Below are 23,392 nucleotides of genomic sequence, written 5' to 3' on the forward strand. Positions count from 1 at the left end.
GAACAAGACGCACAAGGGGTAGGTTTCGGAATGTGTTCCTAGGCTCCGGATGGTAGGGTCCATGTCATCCCAGTTTCAGACGGAAGCGGATTCCCTCTTTCCGGTATCCTCATCTCATCATGGAACAGTTTCAGCTGGGACGTTGAAGTTTGATGGCTTCGCATCTCAGCTTTACTTGTGAGCACTTTGGCTTCTTACGCCAACCAGAGACGACATAGGTTGCCGGGCGGGATTTGTGGGAGGCACGTGAAATCAGCTAAAGATTTTCAGCTGGCTGCATTCACATACCGCCTTTTATTACAACAGATCGTGTTTTGCTCAAGGCACTGTAAAGAATATCATGACAAGGACTTTGTCAAGTCAGCTGAAGTATTACATCGTCATAGGTGGGTACAGAACCCATGCAGGGACGATATTGCTATGCTAAATCGACGCTTAATTCATTGCTAAGCTAGCCAAGTTTTCTAATACCAGTAAGAAGCTTTTTTGTAGTACGTTGGCAGACTAATTAGCTGTTATAATCTTGTAGACAATGACAGCACTCAGGCGAACGAAACTTGTCGCCTTCAGAAACCAACCGGTCAGTTTTTCTGAAACCGGACTGGAATACATGCCGTGGTACATGTGGTGCAATGCATGTACATGCTGTGGTACATATCGTACAATGCATGTACATGCTGTGGTTTTAATTGGGAGAGATTTGTCCATGAAGAGTATGTACACGCAAAGCCCAGTTATTGTGGATTATGCCCGTGCACAACGTTAGAGTTTTGCAATTATTTTCGTCACACTGTCCACAAAGGAAAAAAATCAGCCAATTCCACATTAATCACTTTGTCGATTGGAACTACAAGGGATTTAGAGGCTAAATGACAGCCAATGTGCCGTCAGCGTGATTTCTAAGCTAAGCATCATTGTGTCTTCTGCTGTTGAGCTCGTGCAAAGCAAATATTCCAGTGCAATGATAAAGGCCTTGAAATCGCTCAGTGATCATTAGGATGTGTTCAATGGTATAGATTCAATCAAGCTACGATGAGATATTAGAACATTCAATCGGCATCGCTCGTCATGACAACGGCCACAGCCGCACAACTAACGCAACCTCTCCGCGCATTAAAAGGACAGATTAAAAAATACAACAAAAGGACACGACGAAGTGCCCTATTGACCCCGTATGGAAAAGGCTACCTCATAATTTGCAAAAAATATGCAGGCGCGTGATATTCACGGTTTTTGGTGAATATAATGTATTTCTAAAACCTCAAGATCGAGAGAACCGCTGTGGCGTCCTAATACGGAGAACTTTTCAACGTTTAAGTGCGTGTTACACGCGAATGAATAGTCTCGGATGGACGGAAGGTCTGCGTTAGCCAAAATGCTACCTGCACGGTCCGAACTTCCCAAGTGTCGCTGCACTGTACAATGCAAGTTACGAACGGCTGAACCCACGTAAGACGTTCTAAACGAAGCACAACAATATTTATGAGTTATTGTGTAGGCAAAACATTTAAGCAGCTTGTCTTTTTAACTTGAAGAAAGATCCAACAGTAAAAGGGTTTATTAATATGATTCTAGGAGACAGAAAATGATAAAATGTTGTAACAAGTTTGCAGGCTCGTTCTTCATTTGCATGGACTGTTTTCCAAGTATGGCTAACACAATACTAATCTAGCCTCAGGACTTTTTGAACGGTGGGGCTTTGACATATTTTATATCCAAAAACCTTTTCAAGGTCGAAACAAAAGAGGTTGTGGTTATAAGTTAAACGGAAAGCTCTGTAACTAGCTGTTTCCACACCAAATAGCTCAAAAGCGTCGGAAATGAATGCGAAAAATTCAGTCCAAGACCAGTGAACGTGGGCTTTCTATAAACGGAGATTTCAAATTTGCCTTGACTTTCGAACTCGCACATCAAGGAAAGACAAAGAGCCGATTTCGTCCTCTTCCTCCCCCGTAAGCTTTATGTTAAAATGTTGGAATTTAAGATGAGTGATAAATGAGTCAATATGTGACCTGTGCCGAAACAACAGGAAGGAGTCGGCAGTACATCGCCGCTAGAATACTGATCGAATATATATATATATATATTATATATATATATATATATATATATATATATATATATATATATATATATATATATATATATGAACGTATGTATGTATGTATTTATACATGCATGCACACAGGTATGCATGTACGTACGTACGTATGTATGTATGTATGTATGCATGTGCGCATGCATGTATGTATGTATGTATGTATGTATGTAAGTATGAAAATCAAATCCTTACGCAGGACGTTCAGTTTGCCTTTAGTCATAGAGAATGGAGGGAAAAACGCGACATACCATTTTTTCATTTATTGTCTCACTCGCGATCATGTTACACCAAATTAGTAATCTCTGGCACCTTTCATTCGCTTCAGCTCACTGTACACTTCTCGACATGCGCCCCTGGATCTGCCCAGGTCATCTACCACGCAAGGTTCACACCCTCACACGACGTAACAGACAATGCACAACAAAAATAACAGTAACAATCAGCATCAGCTGTTCGGATGCATGGTAACATTTCTCACTCTTTCTTCGTAACAAGCCGTTGACGGTACCGACGTCCAGCGACCTCTCCACAAATAAGACAACAACAAAAATAAATAGGCGCATCTACAGGTCGTCCTCGAAGTACAGGGATACACATATATCACAAGTATGTACAGGTATTGTCGCGAGCGACGGCTGCTCCGAGGAGGAGAGGACAGCAGGGGCCAGAATCCGGGCAGCGAGGCTGCCGACGTCACCCTTACGGCACGGTGACGGACGGCTCACCCGCGCCACACTGGAAGTGGGTCGGGCGACGGCCCAGGCCACGTCCCCACGATGGCGTCACTGCAGTGTCACTGCCCAGATGCCAGCGGCAGCGGCTTATGGGTGCCACGAGCCGCTGTGGGGTCAGCTGATCTGGGTGGAGACACTAGCGAGTCGCTGCCTCGGGCCTCTGATCGCTATCTAGTCATGCTTTCTAGCTTTTGCGGTGCGTAGTTTGTACTACACTCAGACGCCTTACACTCGACGCATCGCCTTACCCATTCTCTTTTTTCTCACCCACTCTACCTTAAGTTAAACAACAACACTTCTCACCACTCTTTCCCCACTGGAAGCAGCGTGACGACCAGCTATAAACAAACGGTGAGCAGGCAGTGTCATGCCAACAAATGTTGAGCAAGTAGACAGTCGAGTACCCAGTTTGAGCTTTTGACCATTGAGCAGTGATTACACATTTCAGGGAAATGTGTTGTTATTTGGCAACTTCCCCGACTAGAATACTCAGGGCTCACCTAGCTACATCCGCACGCTCCCAGTCAAAGCGTCCTTGCACTTGCGAAGTTTCAAACGACTTCCAAACGGCTAAATAAGCTCCATCAACCGTGACAGAAGGAGGCAAATCAAAAACGGCCGCGTAAGCAGCGGACCCGATTAAAGAGATATGCTCAGTGACCCGAGGCAGGCAGTGGCCGCTAGTGTGGTCCATCCAGTTCAGCCAGCCCGTGTTGGGAGTCGGGTGTGGGAGAGAGTCGTGCCGATCCACTAAGCTACGATGAGGCGGCCGACCTGTGGTCGGTGCCGGCCGCGAGTGAGCCAGACCGGCGGACTCCGCGGCCGCGCCAAACCCCTGCCCGTTGGCACGCGACCTGGCACCGCCTTCGCCGTCCGAAGAGGGTGCAGGTCAGGTCAGGTCAGGTCAGGTCAGGTCGGGGCTCGCCAGGCAGGGGTGCGTGAGCCCAGCCTCTCCCGGTGACGATGAGCTCGACGTGTAATGCCTCGCGCTCAGAAGTGACCGCTTTTTTTGTGCAGGAAGATGGGGTTCTCGAAGGCGGAGAGGACCGACCGGTCGCCGCCGAACGCCCGGTACCGCAGGCACAGGAAGGCAGACAGCAGGCAGGAGATGATGAGGATGGCCAGCAGGACGATGAGCGTGGCCGCGAAGCCGGGCGTCGACATGCAGATCAGGTGGTCGTCGCTGCGCACCGGGAACACCACCGTCTCCGTGTCGTTGCCGGCGGGCGCCTCCAGCGCGAAGGCCAGGTCCCGCGACGACACCACCTGGATGACGCGGTTGATGCCGACGTCGCGGGCGTCTTCGGCGGGCGCCGACCGACGCACGCGGGGCCCGTCGTAGCCCTGCGCCGGCGGGGCGTCATAAGCGTTGGCAGGCCGGGGCTCGATGGCGCCGCCGGCCGACGCGCACTGCTCGGGGCACTGGTACCGGCATATCTGCACCGTGCACTGGAAGTGCACCTCCATCGAGTCGGGGAACTTGAACGCCTGGAAGTGCGTGTAGGAAAGCACAGACGCTGACGCGCCGAAGTTCTTGATCTTGGTGAACTTGGACATGAGCTTGGGACGCGTGATGCAGCCGGCCTGGTCCACCAGCTGGATGGGCGCGCGCTTGCCGTCGTGCGCCATGCAGTTGCGGACGAGCATGTCGAACTTGTTGTCGTCGTCCTTGATGGCCAGCACCATGGTCATGGTCTGGCCGATCTGACCAGGCCGGACACTTCCGACGCCCAGGGGCCCTTGCCCACCTGGATCTGCATCCAGCAGCCGACGTTATCGCCGGCGAAGTCGGCGCGCACCACGTCCAGCATGTCCACGGGGAACGGTCGGAAGGTGACGGCCTTCTCGTACTGGTTGTGCCAGGTGCAGCGCAGCTTGCGCGCCTGGTCCCACACCTCCTGCACCTGCGGATCGTACTGCATGATGATGGTGTTCTCGAAGTAGGTGCCGGAGCCCGAGTCGGAGCCGTAGCCGTACTGGCCGTTCTCCGTGTTGCCGGTCGTGCCGCACGCGTTGATGCTAATGTCGAACTGAGCGCTGGTGCTGCCCGAGCCTGACTGCATGTGCACGCAGTTGTAGTTGCTGTAGTGGCCCTTGCTGAAGATGATGCCGTAGAATGGCGTGTCGAACTGCACCGACACGCGCATCAGCGACTTATCGCACTGGACGTCCAGCGACACGATCTTGGGCATGTCGGCGGCTGGCGCCGGCCACACGTCTGCCTGGGCCGCCGCCGGCGCCGCCTCGTACCCCTGAGGCGGCTCCTGGTACTGCGCCTGCGGCTGTGCAGGCGACTCGTACGAGTCCTGCGGCACTGGCGCCTCGTAGCTGACCTGCGCCTGCGGCTCTGGGGCTCCGTATTCGTCGGCCGCCTGGTGCACGGGCGCCGCGTCGTACGACTGGGCCGGCTGGGCGGGCGCCGAGTATCCGCCGCCGCCGCCGCCGCCGCTGCCCCCGCCGCCACCTTTGCCGTGACTGCCGCCGCCGCCGCCGCCGTGAACGCCGCCGTCGTGACCGCCGCCGCCGCTGTGACCGCCTCCGCCGCCGCCGCTGTAGCCTCCAATGCTTCCGTGTCCGTCACCGTGTCCGTCACCGTGTCCGGCGTCGTGCTGGGGGGCGGAGTACGACGGCTCGGGAGGGGGCGCAACGTAGGCAGAGTGCTGGGAGCCTCCGCTGTGGGAGTCGCCGTGTACGTCGCCGTGTCCACCGCCAACACTGTGGGAGCCACCGTGTCCGTCGCCGTGTCCACCGCCGACACTGTGTCCGCCGCCGTGTCCGCCTGCGCTGGGCGCACCGTAGCTTCCGCTTGGTTTCGGCGGTGGTCCGTAGGTAGCCTTGGGGGGTCCGTAAGTAGCCTTGGGCGGTCCGTAGACGGGCTTGGGCGGTCCGTAGACGGGCTTGGGCGGCCCGTAGCTAGCCTTCGGCGGCCCGTAAACGGGCTTGGGCTTGCGGAGGGGAGGACCGTAGTGGGGACGCGGCCGAGGTCGGCGGGGAGGGGGACCGTAATGAGGCTTGGGTCTGTAGACGGGTCGGGGCCGGCCGCGTCCTCCACCACCCTTTCCAAAGCCGCCCACGAGTCCGCCACCCTTTCCGCCGCCAAATCCTCCATGTCCGCCGCCGCCGCCGCCGCCATATCCGCCGCCGCCATGTGCACCGCCGCCGCCGCGGTATCCGCCGCCACCGCCGCCGTGGCCTTTACTGGGTGCGTGGGGCAGCACGACAGTGCCCGGCCTTACAGGCACCGCATACGGCACCGGGATGGGTCCCTGTCCGCGAGGGCCGCCCTTCGGCGGGTGTGGCGGTCCGTAATCGCCGGAGGGCTTTTGGGGCGCGCCGTACCCGGAAGACGGGGCAGAGTGTCCGCCACCATGTGCGCCGCCATGACTGACGCCGTGTCCGCCGCCTGAGTCACGCTCCTCGATGCTCCTGGGGTCGGCCCCCGGGGTCTCCTCCTCCTTGGCGAACCCCTCGGGCGGGGCCACGCGCACCGGCTGCGGTCCGGTTGATCCCTGTTCGTCGACCCTCGACTCAAGCGCGATCTGGTCCTCGTCGGAGTCGATGCGCGCCGAGATCTGCTGCGGCTCCTCCGCCGCCGCCACCGCCACCGCCTGCACCACCTCCGGCTCCTCCTCCGCGCCGGCCGCCACCAGCTGCAACACAAGGCGGAGAAAGTCACGCCCGGCCCGCTGACACGCGCAGAGCAGACGGTAAAAACGCCGTCCGTGTCGCAGGCGGCACCTCGGCGCGTGGACACTGCGGCACGACGGGAGATGAACGGGCGGCGGGCGCGGGCTCACAAGCCCCGCGTCTGGTCATGCGGTGGTGGGGCCGGCGCTGCGGTCGGCGAAAAGGATGGGAAATCTTCCCTGGTGGCTCTCCGTCGTTTGGCTTGGTGAAGGGCGTGAAGTGAGTTTCACTTCCCATGCCTGGCATGTTTACAGCTCGTTTCGAAGCTCTATTTAGTCCGCAAGCATGACCAGTAACACTGAGAATGCCAGAGGAAACGTTCTCACTTGCGGCTTAGCTTAGAGAGTCTGTCACTTCTGCAGACATATGCATATCTATTGGTGTGGAAAGCTTCCATTCTATGACATGATGACTGATACCACTGAGTGGGTTTTCCTTTAATCTTACAGCAATCCAGAGGCTAAAGAAAACCAAAAAGGCATGAATCGTGCAAGCGGCTGACGCCTTAGCTCAGCCCTCCACACCTGAATCCCCTTGCGAAACTAGATCCCTGCTGTGTACTACCACTGAAGGCCGCTATTAAACCAACAATACTGCCCATCTTTAGAACACTTGGCAATTTTACCTCGTATACGAGAGCCTGCCTCAGCAAAAACTTCTGCACAGGCTCCCACAAAACACTGGTTGGTGGAAGTGTGTTTCAATTACACGCATTAAGCCCAGTTACTTTCCCCACCAGCGATTTCCGTGAGTCAGTTCATCTGCTTTGCTGTCACGCTACATGTATTATTCTGAGCGGAGCTGGTAGAGAGGTCAAAGGTTAGCCCTCGCCAGCCGCCATGGAGAGCGCGGGAGGTGGACGACGAACTCGGAGATGAGCTCTCGTACTTTATCTGCACGTGTTTGCCGAGATAACTGGACCCTCATCAATCTGTGTAACTTTCTCCACGCAGTTCTTTAAAAGACAGTCTGGGTAGCGAACCAAATTATCTTTTGATATGAAGCTAATTTCGAAGTGAGAGTCCAGGCGCGGCCTTACACATGCGCAGATGTTTTGAGCCAGCTGTTACCGTAGCTCATCTCGTGTTTGTCTTACATCGCCATCAAGCGATATTCATAGTGATGAAACTTCGCTATCCCCAATCAAGTCCGCTGACGCATCGCCTCTCTTACGCGGGTTTTCCGTGTATACAGAGCAGAGCCAGCGCATCTCAAGGGACCAGCTGGTGCAGCTCCAAGCGTCTCTCACTCCTCCGCCGCGCAGCCAGCGAGGGCCGCCCGGGGTCCCGGGCGCTCCCCAGCGCCAATCAGCTTTCGCCGGCCGCGGACCGCCCCCGGCCAGACGCCGGAGGGCACGATCGTGCGCCCAGGCCCGACCGCTAATTAAAAACCGATCGCGCCTGCTCGGCCGGCAGGCCGCCCGCAGATGAAGCGGGCTGACCCGGATCGAGACGCCTCTACCCGCCCTGTATACATTACGGCGCGGCGCCGCCGGCACGCGACAGGCGCGGCACGGCGCGGCGGGCGTGGCTCACCGCGTCGCTACGGCGCGTGCAGCCGGCTGCTAGTCAGGTGACATCTCCCGCGCGGTTGCCGTGATTTTACGGCGGGCGTAGAAAGCGCGCGACAAACGGCGGCGGCAGCCCGACAGATGGCTTTGAGTTCTGAAGGCGCATCTCAAGAATTTGTTTGCCTGCGGTAGCTAGCGCACTAAATAGCCGGCGCGGTGGGCCCGCGGCCATTATCGGTGCGTAATTTGAGTGGTTGTGAGAGCTGTCAGATCTTCAGTCGATCCGCTCCCTCACACAACAACCTGGTCACCCGGTTTCCGGCTAGGGTGTCTCCGACACCGGTACTTTCAATAGAACTGTTGACGCTTTTATCCCGCTCAACCCATTCGGCCTGCACCGAGATCGCCTCGTAAGTCGTGTGGCCACATACCGGCGCAACTGCCGCTATAACAAGCTCAAACGACTTGCTCGGCGCGCATTGAGCTGCGGTAATCGGGACAGAGACATTTGTCCGCCGCGCCGGGGCCACCCACTCCAGCAGGCTCCGCGTTGGTCGCGCAGCAATAAAGGCTCCATTCAGCCGAGTGGGACGGCGCCGGAACGGATGGCGGCGTGCCAGCCGTCGGCCGAGGCCCGGGGCCTGGCCGAGCCGGGGCCGCGGCCGCGCCGCCCGGAACGGACGGCCGCCCACTGCGCTCCCTCAGATCCCCGAGGCGCTCCCTCAGATCCCCGAGGCGCTCCCTCAGATCCCCTGGGCCGCCGGCAGCGCTAAGCGCCATTACTGACCTACACCAATTCAGCAGCGCCGCCGGTGGCACGGTTGGGCGGCTCAGGACCGCCTCTGGGTCACCGGAGCGGCTGGGCGGACCGGGACGGCCTCTGGGTCACCAGAGTGTGCCCTGAGGCGTGGTCCATCCTACGCCAACAGTGACGCGTTACCGCCGCGCAGCAGGCTTTCTTACCGTGTAGAGAGCGGGAGGGGGAGGGGAGGGGAGTGGAGCGGAGGACATGCTGGAGAAAGACAAAATGGGATGTGGTCCTTTCGGCCTCACTGAGGCGTCAGCTATCCAACCGGACTGGTGAAAGAACTGGCAAGTAGATCAGATTCTAGACTTTCTCTGCTTTAGTTGCAGTGTTTTTGTTTTCTATTACACGCAGTGATATGTGTTCCCACTCACCATTAATTAGTCCGGAGAGATCGATTGAAGAGAAAGCCCGTGCGTCATCGTCACAGGCAGATAAGTGCGCCAGCATGCATCACGGAAATAACTGGATGTAGCGGGAGCATTTGAGGGGTGAACACGGTTTCGCCGCCACATAACTCATGACCCTACGCACAAAAAACGCACCTTTGTTGCATGTGCGCATTATACTTATCGACCAGGTACACCGAGTTCCATGCCGACATGCAGCCAAAGGTCCCAGGCCGATCCACACCCAAGGTTCCACCTCACCCTGGCTGACCCGAGCCAAGGGCACTAGCTCCGGCGGTGAGGACGCCGGCCGGGCGGCAGCTCCGCGCGGTCCGCGCCCACCGGCCGCCGCCACACCGTCGGGTCGCGACGCTCCCACCGGCCGCGTCACGGAGGTCCGCGAGTGGCGCCGGCGCCGCCCGAGGCCGGCGCGCGCTGTCAGACCGGGGCGCCCGGTCTCAGCCGATAGAGAGGCCATGGCGAGATCTGCAGGGGCAGTCCTGGACCCGGGAAACAACAGAGGCAGGCTGGTGCGGCAGCCGAAGCTGCGAAGGCACGGGAGCGCGCGTGCGCGAGCCCGAGCCGTAACCGAATGACCGGGGCGTTACGCCCACTATGAGGTAACCCCGCGGACAATGGACTGTAAACGTGAGCTTCACAGGCGCGCGCGGCGGCTGCGGCTATTGTTCCGCACTGGCGGCATAAGTGGCCCGACGGGCGCCACCGTCTGCCACCGTATCGTGCAGGCCCGCCGGCCGCTGCGGGCGAGTCTGACTGGCCCGGCGCGGACGCAGGCCACGCGCGCCGCCGCTGTCGACAGCGACAAAAACTGGCGCGCCCGGACCGGCGGGGAGAGCACCTGCCGCCTGACCCGCTGACCCAGTCTGACCCGCGCCCGGCCCACAACCGGCTCGGCGTGGAGACATCCGGCTCCGGCGGCGACCGGCAGCGGCGACGGTCGTTTGGCACGTGCCGAGCAGGCTCGGGGCGAGCGACGATGCAGGCGTGCCCGTTGGGTGCGCTTCTATGTTACTCGCATGAGGGATGAAGCCATCGCTGGGAACATCTCGGGTGGCGTGGCGATGGGCGCGATAGTGCTGATGGCTTAGTTTTTGTTCTGAATGTTACGGATGAGATAGTTTGGTGCTAAACAGACCGGCTCATCACGGCCTCGCAGACCTGCGTTCAGTTTCCGGATTAAAAAGGCGTTCTTTGCAGCGAGGCAGACGAGACAAATCGGCAGTTCCACGCTTCGGGCTGCCCATAACATTTCCCGGGATATACGTTCTTTAAAGCGCAGCACAGCTCTCGGTGTTATCGCCCAATGCTGAGATGCAGTTTCCCACCGAATTTCACGTTTGCACGGTCTTCGTCTTGCGTCACTTAATCCACATTAGAAAACCACTACGTGGCACTTTCTGGGGCGCCCTCCGACTCGAGTGCTGCCAGTGAGCAAGGCACCGTTTTAGACATTATGCCGAGCACGAGCCCCGCGCCGGGCGCCGGTCGTACTGCCATTTTGGGGAGTGTTATCGCCTGTGTGCGCCCACGGGGGTCGCCCCACGCTGAGCCTCTGATGGTAGCCACGTGTTCGCCTGCCAGGCACTTCTCATCGGAGTGCAGAAGAGAAATTCTCAAACGCGCCGACTCGGCAAATTTGGGTCACGATCGTCTCCGGCTCTCGCGCGGTGTTTTCCATCACTCAGCCCTCCGGAATTCAGAATTACAGGGCTGCGACGCGGCCGCAGCGCCGGGATGTCCGGGAGTGCTCTGAGGGTCAGGGCGTCGCCATGGGCTAGAAACACGTCAAAAGGCTTCGATTTCAGCGCCAAGGCGAGCGCTACTGCCCGGGACTGTTGACAACGTGTAGTGGATGATAGATATTTGAACTGGTCTGGTTGCGCGCACGATGTGCGATCAGCAATCCCTGTATTTAAACTGCTTAGGCGGCAGCCAGGAAAGAGCCGTGTCCGGTGGTTTCTGCAGCAGCCTCTGCCATTGCTCTCCGGACGAGGCGCCGCCGGATCAGTGTCAGCTATGTGGGAGTGGTTCCAGCGCGCCACACCTGACACCGGGCTGTTCAAACAGCTCGCCTCTCCGACTCTCTGGGAGAGCGTGCGCGAGCAATTAGCCTCATTTTGTCTCGGCGGCGCTGAGGTGCGGCTCTAGAGGAGTGATGTTCGAGAGTTTGACGAAACACCAACTACGTGCCCTGGGGGTGGAGAGGGGAGGATGGAGGGACACAGGTACATAGACGAAAAAGAGGGTGAATGAGGAAGAAAAGTAAGAGTAAATGATAGCTTGACGATGAGTACGAAAAGCTAAAGCGAGTTTAGGGGGAGAGAGCGCTGTATGTCACATTCAAATCACCAGACTGATGACATTGTTCAGCTACGTGAATAATAACGAGTGAGGAAACACAAAGTCCATTGAAGCATGATTGATCACTTGGAGTGTAATCGAACCATGACTTGATTTCTCTTCTATTATCCTGGTTTCCAACCGAACTTCTGTATTAGGGAAAGGTTTATGCCGTTTCGGTGTGAATGCTTCCTACCGTGCGTTTATATGTTGTGTAACGTGTGATCCACTGTGCTGAGCATGACAACGCAATTTCTGAAAATGATGTCTACAGCTGGAGAGTCCACAATTTCCCTTAATATAGCGCCATCACGTATATGCCACTGAATCATGCGACTGGAAAGAGCGACACCATCGAGCATCGACTGCTCGGTAGTGGAATTGCGGCCAGTCGGCAGAGAGCAGTCATGCGCTTTCGTCTCGATCCATCAGCCGACCAACGGAAAAACTGAGCACCCCCTGGATTATCCAAAACTACACCTGTAATTAATGGAAATCCTATGCGCCAGCGACGGACGTTTCGCGTGGCGAGGATTGACGACCTGACCTGGTACGTCCCAGTCGGCTGTCACCACTCCGCCTGTCTGGGTCAGCCGGCGCGTCCAGGAAGTGGCACGGCCAGAGCTCAGTTCGCAGTGTCTCGCACGTTGCATACGCGTTTAACTATTCTTTTGGAAGTGCACGGCAGTGCTGTACGGCGCGCGGACGGCTCGGCAGCGCTGTGGCAGCTGAGCAACGGCAGAGGAACAACGGACGACCCGACAGCGGCGTAAAGGATGCCGGGTCATTTTCCGCTGCGCTCATCCCCGCCTCAAAACTACGCGGCCCGCGGCGAGGGTACCAGTGGCTGTCATAGTTCCCGCCTCGATTATTGGAAGTTATTGACCCGCGATGGGCCCAGTGTCCATAAAACACGAATATACGGCCGAATATTTCATATGTCAAGGAATTTGAGCGCCGGAGGGGCGGTGCGCGCGGCGCGGGCGGTCGGCCGTTGCTGGTTGAGCCCTGCCCATCAGATAAGGCGGCACGTGGCCTACATCGCCGCGCGGCGCGGCCGGCCGGCTGACGGGCGGCGGACCCCCGAACTACTAACAAGCGGGTTTGACCCGCCAGTAAACCGAGAGGAAGTCCGCCATCTCGCATGACTGCCGCGGGTGCGTGCCATGAAAGCCACCAAAGCCCGCGGTTTATGAACGCACCGAGAGCGCAGCGAGCTCTATTATCGCCCCGTGTGGAGGGTGCTGGAGAAAAGGTAACGACGACGCCCGACCGATCAGGGCCCTAAACGCCAAAACGTCCAGCCGCCGGGCGATTTATGGCAGATGTAGAAGGCCCTGTCCGTGGACGAGGCTGTGTTCGTCGCGGCCTTTTCCTCAGGCCGACGTACTCAGCTCAGCCGTGGGACATGGCCGACTATGCCGAAGAGGCATCCATGTCCCGACCGAGGCTCGAAGCTGCAGTCAGCTGACAGAAACAAACAGGGAACGCAGGTATTAGCTGTCTGAAATGCTAAACTAACAGCGTGTGGGAGTGGCCTGTGTTAACGGTACCCACAGGTATACCATTAGAGAGCCGGCCAGAGAAGAGGCGCCGGCCGCGCTCATGAATGTTTAAAGCCGACTCTATAGTTAACGCCGCTCGAAGATTTGGCAAGTGTGTCACTGGGCTGGTGGTGTCTGTGCGGAAACCTCATCGCCTCGCACGCCACTTTTCACACTCGGTCGTAAAACTTCCGAATCAAAGACATTCGCACCCGGCAACCTGGCGCCGCGTCGCGTCAGAAACGCTCTCGCCGGGGAGTCGTTTTTATGCTTTCTTCGCCCTGGCCAGACCCCCATTTCCACCGCTGCATGCAGATACGGCCGAAACGGTTCGCGACCGGCTCCAGTGGGACTGGAAAGCGGGCCGCCGTCTTTGGAAGCCACGACGCTGCATGCCGCCCCCGCACGCGCCCCACAGTGGCGTGACGACGGCCAGGCGGGGTCAAGCGGTCACGGGCCGCGCCGGTGGCCGTCCGTGGCCGGTCCATTACCCAAACGGCAGCTCGCCGCCGCCATTACACGGCGGGGGACGCGGCAGTTAAAATATCAAACCAGGTGTAAAGGACGGCAAAGTGGGCGCTGACGACTGTTGATTTACATCCGACGTTTTTCAGGCAGGGCACTGATTGCGGCGCGTTTATTAGTTGAAATATGAAGTCATAAAATGCTTTTAAGGCGTTCACAATATTTTCAGCTATTCAAGACCCACTTGCCAGAGTACCTTGCCCAGTCACTATAAACGTTGGCGTCGCTTACATCACCACACATTGTGAGAGCCTAATTTGGTTTCCTGTCTTGGCTATGCTGAGGAAAAACATTAACAGACGTGATCAAAACCTTAGATTTAGGTTATGCTGGCAAATAACTTGACGTAGATAAGATGGTTTCAGCAAGGAGCGCAAATAAAGCATAATCATTGTCAATTTTCTGCAGTTTCTGCCGCTGCAAAAGACTCTGTCCAAAAGCCAGGCAATCCCAAAAAGACAGATCGTCTCGTGACATGCATTTCCACGGCATAGCGCAAGGCACTCGTCCGAAACGGAGGCGCTTCGACATGGCAGCCGCCAGCGCTGCAGACAGACCATCAGCTGCCCACAGACAGACCATCAGCTGCCCACAGACAGACCATCCGCCGACCCAGGACGCCCTCGGCAGTTACGCCGCGCCCGAGTCAAGATAATAGCACGGCGGGCGAGGGAACCGTTGCCAAAAGTGTGCGCCGCACCGCGGGCGGGCGCGCCGCGCCGCGTGAGGGCCGCGCCGCGGCCGCTTTTGCGCGCAGCCCCTCGGCGACTCCCGACCGCCTGCCCGAGTTCGAGCGCGCTTCATTAAGACCGCGGGCGATAATGACGCGCGGCTGTGTGAGCACTGCCCTCGCGAGATGGACAGCTCGGCCGGTGCGGAGGGCAGACGGCGGGGGCGGAGGAACAGCTTTCTACCCGGCGGTCGCCCGTGCCGTCCGCGCAAGAGAACCAATGGGGCGTGGGCGGGCTTAACCTCTCGTGACCCTCCTTCCGGAGGAGACCTGGTTTTCGCTCGCACTTTTGTCCTCAAAGGGACGGATATTAGTGAGAGTTATTCTGGCATCACCTTTGGGCTAAATCATACCCCAGCACGATTGCTTTTGAGTTTTTATATGGAGTTACGGAAGCATTCAGTCGCGACAGCTCGAAAGGTCTGCGTATTCGATTTGGTTACGTAAAATGTTATTGCCTTAGGGTGCTTTGATGGAAGTGTATGATAACTGAATACGTCTACATTATTTCTAGGAAATTCCAGGCTACACCAGTCAATCTTTCACTGTCTACATGCAAATCAAGCAGCAAGACTGCAAATGGGAATGCAGACATTCGCCGAGCCGATCTTCCTTCAGCCCACGAGCGCCGGCCATCATTCGCGACTTCCAATTTCCATTCAAATGACCGTGCTAAAATTATTTTTGAAGGCGCACTAACCAACGGTGCAGTGTTCCAGTATAACGCCGCAGCGCGGGCAAGTGAACACGAAAACAGTTAGCAGGAATGTGCCCGAAGGGCCCGATTCCGCCGCTGGCTGCGCACCGAGATGTGGTGTCGACCAGCGCCGATCGGCGGTCGTTTTTAGGCCGTTCGAACACGTCACGGCGGCAGACCAGGATGCAGCCGGGGTGAGCCGCCGCCTCCCTCTCGGCTGACCTACATCGGCCGCCGCCGCCGCCGCCGCGGGCCACGGACGCAGCGGCGGACACACACACACACACACACACACACACACACACACACACACACACACACACACACACACACACACACACACACACACACACACACACACACGCACGCACGCACGCACGCACACACTCACACAAATGCGTGTTTGTTAATAAATGGCTGCAAGGGAGGGAGAGAAGAGACAAGTAGTATTACCGCACCTGACTGTCGTGAATCAGGGGCTCTGCAGTACACACGCCTACGCAAGGCCGTCAGAGTGGCGGGTGACAGAACATAATCGTAACTGTGAGTAAAAGAGATGCCGGGAGGAAACCAGCATTGGTACTCACCCCTATCAATAAGGTGGCGAAGAATATCTTCCGGAGTAACATGACTCCTGTTTGCGGATCTGAAATCAGTAAAGGTATATTAGTATTGAATAAAACAACGCAAACATTACGACAAAGCTGAAAAACGGGACATTTACACACAGTGCATGAATTCAGAGGAACATAACATTCTGCATGTACATTGTAATTGTGTAATTGAAGGCACAAAATTATCAGGTGACAATTGAGTGCATCTCAATGCTTATATTTGAGAATGAACGAGATGCAGGCCATTTTTTAAGTAAAATGGTATTGTGAGGAGCCTTATGATGTATCATAAAAAGAAACGGTGAACGGTTGCTAACAGACCACCGGAAGATGGGAAGTTCAAACGTTGCGCTTTTACGCGTTATGGGTCAAAGCTTAGGCTACAAGTAACGCTATAAGAAAACCCACAACCTCATGCAGAAACATAATACTACCTGATAATGATGTTTTTTGCATTATGTTGACTTCAACGTAGCCACTTTGTAGCACATGCAAATATGCAACAAGCCTAATACTGCAGTGTTTCACACAAGTTTTGACCTCACGCTGCGCCCGAAAGCAAAACATTTTCTAATTAAGAGTGAAACAAACATGATTAGCCATTCAGGCTGAATGCATGTCATATGACCAAGCAGATCGCTGATCGTGTATTTCTGATTTGAGCCATGACGCATTTGCGTGACAAAATACTGGGAGGTGAAGAGGGTCAGTGACCAATACATTTTCATTTCTCCTGAATGCGTTCATATTCCTGTGGGAATTGGAGGAACGGCATAACATTTTTTGTGGAAAAACATCACGTATCTAACAAAGCATGTTGCTCATGATTGCAACTGAATATTTCATACATGGCATTATTTAAAAAAATGATTCTCCCGCCACCTCGTGGCATTATGGCTTCAATCATCGCCGCAGTTTTGTAGTCCGCGTATTTCCTTACACATTGTATGCAGGCAGACAGACAACGCATGCACATCGCACGCAGCAGAATCCAAGAAAGTCACGTGCAGAGTATATATTTGGCGCAATATCTGACAAGAAAATATTGGCCGTCGTCAAAAAACAGTGTTAATTTGAAGGGCATGTCGTCTATAAGTTGCTGCATCTCAGATCGCAGCAATACCGCGTAGAAATAAATGACCGGCAAGGCTAATCCCTCCGAATTGCTCGTGAAGACCAGGCCGACAACTCGGAATCGACACAACCCGAAAACTGTAGACCCTCAGCAACAGTTCCCTTCGCACTTCCCGGTTCCGCAATGTCGCCGCTGTCCTCCCCACCCGACGGATATTCACCTTCCGGGCCGTATCCCTATCCGAAGCCGGGGTGGCGTCGCGGTACACACACACGCGGCGCGGAGCTCGCGGCGCAGCTCGGGAGCTGGCGCTGTGACGGCGGCGCGGTCCGAACACGACTGGGGCGCCGCCGCCGCCGCCGCCGGCCGGCTCGTTCCCGAGACCTAGTTCGGGCGGCGCGCGCCGCCCCGCCGGCCGCCGGCGCCGGCCGGCGCGGGCGATTTCACGCCGGCACCTGGGCGACAGTGAAACCGGCGGCGACCCAGGTCGCGGTCAGGGGTCGCCGGAAGTGGCGGGCCCGCGGGCTGCCCCTCGCCGGAAGCGCCAGGGCGGTGCCGCTCGCCAGGGCACGCAGTCCTGGGTGTGAGTAAGCCATGTGACCCTTGCTTTTACTGGTTACGAAACTTCCGCAGGCCAAGGAAAAGCAATGATGGATGGGCTCGTTTTGAAGGGAGTCGAACGGATATTTGCATTCAGAAGATGGGTTCAGAAACATCGAGTAAGTTGGCAGAACAGTTTCGACATCAATGGTCAATCAGCATAGCTGCTATTATATCTGTTTTTATATCTTCAGTAATGTTTTGGAAAGGCGGTATGCTGTTGATGTCATCGTTTTGGTTTTTTCCGGAGAGTTATGCTGCCTTTCTTTGCCAGTCGCTGGTATTAAGCACTTTCAGGACCTGACTGGTTGAATCGTTTGATTTATCTGCTCTCTACGTCCTTCTCATGTATGAACTTTTTGTTAGCACTCGGACACTCATTTAGCTACTTGAAGCCTTTCTCTTCACGAACCGCTGCCGGAATTCCTCGGTAAATCAACCAGTGACACGCTTGGTGCCGTTAATTCACATACTCCTGCGAGGGGAAAGTTTCTTGTCTTTGTAATATCAGAAGACGTTGGGGATATGGGGATATGCGGATATGGAAACAATATCGGATATTGTTCCGACAAGGCGATGCTAACCCAGGGACGGCGGAAGTAGGAGGGCAGAAGGAAAACACCCCATTTTGGAAAAAACTGCGTTAGCTTTGTGACGTTGCATTAAAAGACACCTGGAAGCAGTAATAATTGAAGTGCAACCAAATCATCAAATACTTTTCTGTTTCAGAGCTTACATACCACAGAGCCAATTATCCTCTTGTTTTTACCTCTGACACACAGCAAGTGGCTACCTCTGCAATGATAGCGATTTCTCTGACGGCATTCTTTGTCGATCCACTAGGGAACAATAACCGGCTCCCGCTCAAAACCATGGGCCCACTCGCGTCTCTCGGCCTGCTGCTGCTGCGGACGAAGCCCCATCATTCAGGCCGGCTCTGCTTCGTGTCCGGGCGTGGCCGGACTATCACACACTGTCTGCCCGAACCAGCTGGAAGTAAGTCACACGGCCGCTGTCTGGACCGCAGCCGCTGCCGATCGGCCGACGCTGACCACCGGCAATGCTCTCCTTTCCGACAACAATGCGTCGTTTTACGGGGCCGGCAGCGTCGCTTGTCATCCCGCGCGCGGCTTCCGTGCCACTGTTTCCCAGGCCGGTGCGCCAGCTTGCCGCCTGGGTGGCCGGCCGCGGAGACCGCCCATGGGAGCGTCTCTCGGAGGAGACGGTGAGGGTGTGTCACCCGAGCAGTGTGTCTCCGAGAGGAGACGGTAAGGTGTGTCACCCGAGCAAAGTGTCTCCGAGAGGAGACGATGAGAGGTGTCAGCCGAGCAGAACGTCTCTGAGAGGAGACGGTGAGGGGTGTCACCCGAGCAGAGCGTCTCCAGGAGGAGGAGGTGAGGGGTGTCATCCGAGCAGAGTACCTCCGAGAGGAGACAATGAGGGGTGTCACCCGAACAGAGTGTCTCCGAGAGGAGACGATGAGAGGTGTCATCCGAGCAGAGTGTCTCCGAGAGGAGACGGTAAGAGGTGTCACCCGAGCAGAATGTCTCCTAGAGGAGACGGTGAGGGATGTCACCCGAGCAGAATGTCTCCTAGAGGAGACGGTGAGGGGTGTCATCCGAGCAGTGTCTCCGAGAGGAGACGGTGAGGGATGTCATCCGAGCAGAGTGTCTCCGAGAGGAGACGATGAGAGGTGTCATCCGAGCAGAGTGTCTCCGAGAGGAGACGGTAAGAGGTGTCACCCGAGCAGAATGTCTCCTAGAGGAGACGGTGAGGGGTGTCATCCGAGCAGTGTCTCCGAGAGGAGACGGTGAGGGATGTCATCCGAGCAGAGTGTCTCTGAGAGGAGACGGTGAGGGGTGTCACCCGAGCAGAATGTCTCCTAGAGGAGACGGTGAGGAGTGTCATCCGAGCAGTGTCTCTGAGAGGAGACGGTGAGGGGTGTCATCCGAGCAGAGTGTCTCCGAGAGGAGACGATGAGAGGTGTCATCCGAGCAGAGTGTCTCCGAGAGGAGACGGTAAGAGGTGTCACCCGAGCAGAATGTCTCCTAGAGGAGACGGTGAGGAGTGTCATCCGAGCAGTGTCTCCGAGAGGAGACGGTGAGGGATGTCATCCGAGCAGAGTGTCTCTGAGAGGAGACGGTGAGAGGTGTCACCCGAGCAGAATGTCTCCTAGAGGAGACGGTGAGGGGTGTCACCCGAGCAGAGCGTCTCATACGGTGAGGAGTGTCCCCGAGAGGAGACGGTGAGGAGTGTCATCCGAGCAGAGTGTCTCTGAGAGGAGACGGTGAGGGATGTCACCCGAGCAGAATGTCTCCTAGAGGAGACGGTGAGGAGTGTCATCCGAGCAGTGTCTCCGAGAGGAGACGGTGAGGGATGTCATCCGAGCAGAGTGTCTCTGAGAGGAGAGGGTGAGGGGTGTCATCCGAGCAGAGTGTCTCCGAGAGGAGACGGTGAGGGATGTCATCCGAGCATCTCAAAGAGCGGCCACGAGAGGTTATTATGCAATCCTTGTGGAACGATATAAGTTAATGTCGAATCAGGCTCACGGAGCCCTGCAGGGAAACAACCCACTTTCAGGACCGATCGATAATTTGGAGCAATTCAAATCGTATGGTGCGCACACGCACGCAAATAAACACCTTGCGTCCCAAGAAGCAAACATGTTTGTCTACTGAGCCGTCTGCATTTCTCGTAATCAATTAAACCGAGGGGAAATTGAAACTAGCTGTTCTTAAGCATCATTTAATTTCACAGATATTAGCGCAAAGGTGTTCAAAAGCACCACGTTCATCCCCTTCATTAAACTCATCATTATGCGTTAATATCAGAGCTAATGAGCTGGGTGCTGACACGTACCTGCGTCGATAATAGCTACAATTATCTGGCGTCTGTCCGGCACAAATTACAAGCCGTAAATGATCCTTTTGACCACCCCAGGAACGTTCTGTGGCGACGGAGTGAAACAAAAACGCGGCCGAGAGTACCTGCGTAAGTATGTTACGCTACTTACTGGGCTAAGCCCAGCCCCACCAGCCATCTGCGTTTTACGACACGCTGCTGACAGCACCGACGGCGATTACAACGGCGTAGCTGGCGAGGATTTCGACCAGATTTCAGCAGCCACACGGAAGTGTGCCGACTCTGAGGTACCGCGAGTGTGTGTGTGTGTGTGTGTGTGTGTGTGTGTGTGTGTGTGTGTGTGTGTGTGTGTGTGTGTGTGTGTGTGTGTGTGTGTGTGTGTGTGTGTGTGTGTGTGTGTGTGTGTGTGTGTGTGTGTGTGTGTGTGTGTGTGTGTGTGTGTGTGTGTGTGTGTGTGTGTGTGTGTGTGGTGTGTGTGTGTGTGTGTGTGTGTGTGTGTGTGTGTGTGTGTGTGTGTGTGTGTGTGTGTGTGTGTGTGTGTGTGTGTGTGTGTGTGTGTGTGTGTGTGTGTGTGTGTGTGTGTGTGTGTGTGTGTGTGTGTGTGTGTGTGTGTGTGTGTGTGTGTGTGTGTGTGTGTGTGTGTGTGTGTGTGTGCGTGTCCGCAAGCTCCCGTGTGGGCCGGCCCCAATCCCATTGGGCGTCATCTGGTCCGCACTGATCCGTTTGCAGCCGCGTAACCACACATATTAGGGCACATGCTGGAGTCTAAGCTGTCTTGCAGCTGATGCCTGTGTAGGAACATCCCAAAAGAGGCCCAATTTGCCCAGCTCTTGCTGGAGGGCCGGATCTTACCGACCCCAGTGATAGCTACCCCGTTGGCAATTGGGATAACCTCTCTTGCAGCGCAGCCGTACACCAAACAGTTCTCCAGGTCCTTGAAGTCAAGCACTTTAGATGAACAGTGCATTTCTTGAAGTTTCCATCTCTTATTCTCACACATATAATGCTTTCTTCATTTCAGTCCGAGTTTCCAGTGGCGAGGCCATGCCAGTTGGACCCCAGCGCAGTGTATTCAATTTCACGTGCATGGGAGCTGTTAAACAAGTTTGTATTTGAAGTTCCTCACTGCTTCTTGCCTTGCAAGCCCGCGTCTTTATGATTTCTTGAGCTTTAAAGGCGTTGGTTGAAGGCATGATCGTGTTCCATATGCCAATACCCTGTCCAGTAGACGGCTTTCTTCATCATATGTGTGGAAAGTGGAACTCTATCTGACAACATAGGATGTAGAGTCACGGCCAGTCTTGCAGCTGGGCATGACACGATAATTTGATCGATCTCAAGATGTGCAACGCTTTGTAAAAGTGCATGAAGCGTTCCGTGCAATGATCAGGCGTTCTTGTACATCGGTTACTTCTCTCCCTTTATCTCTCTTTTTCTACCCTATCTCCACTCGTTCTCTTTCTCCCAACTCTCTCTCTCTCTCTTTCTATTTCTCTTTCACTCTCCGTTTCTGTCTCCCCATCTCTCACCCCCAAGCCTTCTCCTTCTCTCCCCCTCTCTTCCTCTCCCTCCCTCCCTCTCTCTCTCTCTCTCTCTCTCCCTCTCTCGCTCTCGCTCTCTATTACCCTCTGTTATTCCCTTTCTGCCCGTGGTGCTGTGATGCTGTGTCAGCACGTCAAGCGCGATTGATTGTGTCAAGTGGTGGAAAGCGTGAGCCAAATGGAGCGTATAAAGAGACAGTCTTCTTCTTCCATAACGTCTTCTGTTCCATGCCATGATTTATATTGATTGAATTAATGAGTCCATATATTTAGCGACACTTTCTTTTCAAGACAACAAAACATCCTCGCGTGATCAGTAGGATGCATCGGCACGGCACGGCACGTTGTCATGTCGCGCTATTCGACATGACAGTTTTATGTGCTTCCGGTCATTCATTAAACGGTCATTCCAGGAAAAAAGGGTATTTTTGCTTCTTCGACAATTTTTATTATTCCACCACGATGCCGGGAAGGATTCTGTCCATACCCAAAACTGTACGCATTCCCAGGATACCCACCCATTGTGAGTACTCATGGGAAAGGCTAGCTACGACAGCTTGACAATGTCGTTAGTGTCTGTCCGGACGGAACATCTGGGAGGTGGCCAGTGGGTGGTGAGACAGCCCTGAGAAACGCCGGCCACTCCACGGTTCACGTGCTGCTCCACTGCCTGTCACGCGGACGCTTTCCCATGGGCGTCTATCGCCTTTGGGTGTCCGCGATGCGTAACATGGATTCGACCCGAATCCGGGAGCTTTATAAGTCGTAAATAGCTGTGATATGGTCTCACTAGAAACTGACGCTTGGATGCGTGGGAAGGCGTGGAAAGGAGACGCTTAGATAGCAGGTTAGCAAGGTCGGTTCACACTTCATACATCTCAATCCGTCTCCCGGAAACGACAAATTACATTTAAATCCAAGGCAGGCTTGAACACCGAATCCAACCCGTCTTTAAATCTAGCCTACTTTTAAGCGGCGCTAGAAAATCCACGAACCGGAAAGGCATTGCAACGCAGTCAACCCGCCTGGCATCTCCTGGACGGAGGTACCCCAGACTACTCGTGCGGCGCATGATTGGCTGGCAGCGTGCCAGCGCAGCCGTGTGCGGCGGCGCGGCGGGTCAGAAGCGCGCCACTGGGTCACCGGCCGGCCCGTTATCCGCTCAAGGCCAGAAGGCCGGCGAGACTGCCCGGCAGCCCTGCTGCCACCTGGCGACTGGGCCGACCAACACTGGAGAAGCGCCCAACTCCGCCCGACCAGGCAATGAATGAATTAGGGGACGCCTGGAATGCGCCGTTGCCGACGATCGACAGATAAGGCGGTGGGAATAAATTCGACGCGTGCAAGTCATGACAGGTGATTGCGGCGAACAATGGGGTCGGGAGTTGGCTGGTGATTTTGCGTGGCGGGAGGCTGCGGCCAAGTCGAAACGTGTTTGGAGTGAGCTCCATGACTGGATGCTAAACGCGGGTTGCCGTCACCGCTTTTAAAACTTTTTTAAGGCCGCCTTATTTTCCAGTGAAATACTATTCCTTGACGCTTGCCTTGTGTGGCCAGAATGCAGCATCTGCGTGGTCCCTGGAATGAAGCAGGGGACGACCGAGTTGTACGCGAAAT

General features: G+C 55.6%; 1 pseudogene; it reads right to left on the minus strand.

Moving 5' to 3' along the window:
• Positions 1-2,981: 2,981 nt before the first annotated feature.
• LOC119096854 (uncharacterized) lies at positions 2,982-5,277 on the minus strand (annotated as a pseudogene).
• Positions 5,278-23,392: the final 18,115 nt, after the last annotated feature.

The sequence above is a fragment of the Pollicipes pollicipes genome, unplaced genomic scaffold, assembly GCF_011947565.3.
Source record: "Pollicipes pollicipes isolate AB1234 unplaced genomic scaffold, Ppol_2.1 Scaffold_4295;HRSCAF=5057_pilon_pilon_pilon, whole genome shotgun sequence".
Classification (NCBI taxonomy): Eukaryota; Metazoa; Arthropoda; class Thecostraca; order Pollicipedomorpha; family Pollicipedidae; genus Pollicipes; species Pollicipes pollicipes.